Here is a 4,351-nt window from a genome sequence, read left to right on the forward strand (position 1 = left end):
CCTATTTGAAAGTACATCCTCATGAAGGACAAGTGAAAGCTACTCATTGGTGTGATCCCCAAAGGCTTGGGCAAGTGGAAGAGGAAAGGTCTGTTTACCAAGCCTAAGCCTGGTGCAGAGACATTTGGGATACAGTTGAAGGCCCTGATGATACTACAGCTCTGCACTACTTGGTAGAAATAAGGTTGAAATCATAAGGGAGATGGCCTGGACTAGGATATTGGTGTAGCAATATTTCTTTTTCTTCAGCAAAGGAACAAGCTGGTAATCTGCAGGAGTTACTGCACTTACTACCTGAGAGGATCTGAGCAGTGGGTTTCTTTTATACCGTTAATTTCAAAAGTAAGAAAAAGAATTATTGCTGTACAGTGAAACTTCTGGGCCTGTTTCAATCTGCCTTTTATAAAGCATGTCCACAATGCCAAAATCTCCATAAAGCTTCCTCTTGCTAGTCTGACTGGGAGTTTAATACAAAAAAATTAGGGATACTGTATGAAACTAACTAAAACTGAGAATTACAATAAGAGAAAGAAAAGGGAAGAAAAGGGAAGAAAAGGGAAGAGAAGACAAGAAAAGAAAAAAGGGAAGGGAAGGTTTGGGAAGGTTTGGGAAGGTTTGGGAAGGGAAGGGAAGGGAAGGGAAAGGAAGGAAGGGAAGGGAAGGGAAGGGAAGGGAAGGGAAGGGAAGGGAAGGGAAGGGAAGGGAAGGGAAGGGAAGGAAGGGAAGGGAAGGGAAGGGAAGGAAGGGAAGGGAAGGGAAGGGAAGGGAAGGGAAGGTTTGGGAAGGTTTGGGAAGGTTTGGGAAGGTTTGGGAAAGTTTGGGAAGGGAAGGTTTGGGAACGTTTGGGAAGGTTTGGGAAGGTATGGGAAGGTTTGGGAAGGAAAGGGAAGGGAAGGGAAGGGAAGGGAAGGGAAGGGAAGGGAAGGGAAGGGAAGGTTTGGGAAGGTTTGGGAAGGTTTGGGAAGGTTTGGGAAGAGAAGGGAAGGTTTGGGAAGGTTTGGGAAGGTTGGGAAGGGAAGGGAAGGTTGGGAAGGAAGGGGAAGGGAAGGGAAGGGAAGGGAAGGGAAGGGAAGGTGGGAAGGGGGAAGGGAAGGGAAGGTTTGGGAAGGGAAGGGAAGGTTGGGAAGGGAAGGGAAGGGAAGGGGAAGGGAAGGGAAGGGAAGGGAAGGGAAGGGAAGGGGAAGGGAAGGGAAGGGAAGGGAAGGGAAGGGGGAAGGGAAGGGAAGGGAAGGGAAGGGAAGGGAAGGTTTGGGAAGGGAAGGGAAGGGAAGGGAAGGGGGAAGGGAAGGGGAAGGGAAGGGGAAGGGAAGGGAAGGGAAGGGAAGGGAAGGGAAGGGGAAGGGAAGGGAAGGGAAGGGAAGGGAAGGTTGGGAAGGGAAGGTTGGGAAGGGGAAGGTTGGGAAGGGAAGGTTTGGGAAGGGAAGGGAAGGTTGGGAAGGGAAGGTTGGGAAGGGAAGGTTGGGAAGGGAAGGGAAGGGAAGGGAAGGGAAGGGAAGGGAAGGTTGGGGAAAGAGGAAAGGGTTGGGAAAGGGATGGGAAGGGAAGGGAAGGGAAGGGAAGGTGATGGGAAGGGAAGGGACGGGACGTGGAAGGTGCAGGAAGTGTATTGGGAAGGGAAGGGAAGGGACGGTTTGGGGCAGTGGAAGTGAATGTCATTGGGAAGGCTTGGGAAGGGCAGGTTTGGAAGGGAAAGCAGTTGGGCACAGGAGTAGGGGCCGGGCCAGGTCCGGGCCGGGCCGGGCCTGGCCCGGGACGTGCCGTGTTGACTTTCCTGTTCTGTGCCTGGGTCCGGTGGCTTGCCGGAAACGGCACGTTCAGTGCCGGGCCTTGATTCTGTGTCCTGTCGCCTTTCCTGGTACCTGATCCTGTGCCGTTCCCTGTCACGGTAACCGGGCCGTGGCCGGAATGCCGTTCCTTGGGCCGTGTGCCGTAAAAGTGGCCCTGTGCCTTAAAGTGCCTTTCCTTCCGTAAGGCCGTGCCGTGCCTGGCCTTGCTGCGTCCTGTTCCTGTTCCTTTCCTTTCCTTTCCGTGTTCCGTTCCTTGTCCTTGCCTTGCCTTTCCTTTCCGTAAATTGCCTTTCCTTAAATTTCCTGGCCTTTCAATGCCTTGGTATTGCCTTAAATTGCGCGTTCGCCTTAAAGTCTCCTTTCCTTAAATTCCGTGTCCTGTAATTTGGCCTTGCCTGTCCTTAAATTTCCGGTGCCTTTGCCTGTCCGTAAATTTCCTGTCCGTTGCCTTAAAGTTCCTTGAATCGTTGACTTGTAAAGGCCTGTGTCCTGTCCTTTCCGGTTCCGGGCCTTTCCTTTCTTTCCTTTCCTTGCCCTTGAAGTTTCCGTTCCGCTGCCGTTCCTTTCCTGTAATCCTTTCCTTTCCTTTCCGTTCCTGTCCCGTTCCTTTCCTTTCCTTTCCTTTCTTTCCTTTCCTTTCCTTTCTTTTCCTTTCCTTTCCTTTCCTTTCTTTTCCTTTCCTTTCCTTTCCTTTCCTTTCCTTTCCTTTCCTTTCCTTTTCCTTTCCTTTCCTTTCCTTTCCTTTCCTTTCCTTTCTTTCCTTTCCTTTCTTTTCCTTTCCTTTCCTTTTCCTTCCTTCCTTTCCTTTTCTTTCCTTTCCTTTCCTTTCCTTTCTTTCCTTCCTTTCCTTTCTTTCCTTTCCTTTCTTTCCTTTCCTTTCCTTTCCTTTTCCTTTCCTTTCCTTTCTTTCCTTTCCTTCCTTTCCTTTCCTTTTCCTTTCCTTTCCTTTCTCTTTCCTTTCCTTTCCTTTCCTTTCTTTCTTTCCTTTCTTTCCTTTCCTTTCTTTCCTTTTCCTTTCTTTCCTTTTCCTTTCCTTTCCTTTTCCTTTCTTTCCTTTTCCTTTCCTTTCCTTTCCTTTCCTTTCCTTTCTTTCCTTTCCTTTCCTTTCCTTTTCCTTTCTTTCCTTTTCCTTTCTCTTTCCTTTCCTTTTCCTTTCCTTTCCTTTTCCTTTCCTTTCTTCTTTCCTTTCCTTTCCTTTCTCTTTCCTTCTTTCCTTTCCTTTTCCTTTCCTTTCTTTCCTTTCCTTTCCTTTCCTTTTCCTTTCCTTTCCTTTCCTTTCTTTCCTTTTCCTTTCTTTTCCTTTCCTTTCCTTTCCTTTCCTTTCTTTCCTTTTCCTTTCCTTTCCTTTTCCTTTCCTTTCCTTTCCTTTCCTTTCCTTTCCTTTCTTTTCCTTTCCTTTCTTTTCCTTTCCTTTCCTTTCCTTTCCTTTTCCTTTCCTTTCCTTTCCTTTCCTTTTCCTTTCCTTTCCTTTCCTTTCTTTCCTTTCTTCTTTCCTTTCCTTTCTTTCCTTTCCTTTTCCTTTCCTTTCTTTCCTTTCCTTTCCTTTCCTTTCCTTTCCTTTCCTTTCCTTTCCTTTCCTTTCCTTTCCTTTCTTCCTTTCCTTTCTTTCCTTTCCTTTCCTTTCTTTCCTTTTCCTTTCTTCTTTCCTTTTCCTTTCCTTTCCTTTCCTTTCTTTTCCTTTCCTTTCTTTCCTTTCTTTCCTTTCCTTTCCTTTCTTTCCTTTCCTTTTCTTTCCTTTCCTTTCCTTTCTTCTTTCCTTTCCTTTTCCTTTCTTTCTTTCCTTTCCTTTCCTTTCCTTTCTTTCCTTTCCTTTCCTTTCCTTTCCTTTCCTTTCTTTCCTTTCCTTTCCTTTTCCTTTCCTTTCCTTTCCTTTCTTTCCTTTCCTTTCTTTTCCTTTCTTTCCTTTCCTTTCCTTTCCTTTCCTTTCTTCTTTCCTTTCTTTCCTTTCCTTTCCTTTCTTCTTTTCCTTTTCCTTTCCTTTCCTTTCTTTCCTTTCCTTTCCTTTCCTTTCTTTCCTTTCCTTTCCTTTCCTTTCCTTTCCTTTCCTTTCCTTTCCTTTCCTTTTCCTTTCCTTTCCTTTCCTTTCCTTTCTTTCCTTTTCCTTTCCTTTCCTTTTCCTTTCCTTTTCTTTCTTTCCTTTCTTTCCTTTCCTTTTCCTTTTCCTTTCTTTCCTTTCTTTCCTTTTCCTTTCCTTTCCTTTCTTTCCTTTCCTTTCTTTCCTTTCCTTTTCCTTTCCTTTCCTTTCTTTCCTTTTCCTTTCCTTTCTTTCCTTTCCTTTCCTTTCTTTCCTTTCCTTTCCTTTCCTTTCCTTTCTTTCCTTTCCTTTCCTTTCCTTTCCTTTCCTTTTCCTTTCCTTTCCTTTCTTTCCTTTCCTTTCCTTTTCCTTTCCTTTCCTTTCCTTTCCTTTCCTTTCTTTCCTTTCCTTTCCTTTCCTTTCTTCCTTTCCTTTCCTTTCCTTTCCTTTCCTTTCCTTTCCTTTCCTTTCCTTTCCTTTCCTTTCCTTTTCCTTTTCCTTTCCTTTTCTTTCCTTTTCCTTTCCTTTCCTTTCCTTTCCTTTTCCTTTC

Source organism: Indicator indicator, chromosome Z (assembly GCF_027791375.1).
Source record: "Indicator indicator isolate 239-I01 chromosome Z, UM_Iind_1.1, whole genome shotgun sequence".
NCBI lineage: Eukaryota > Metazoa > Chordata > Aves > Piciformes > Indicatoridae > Indicator > Indicator indicator.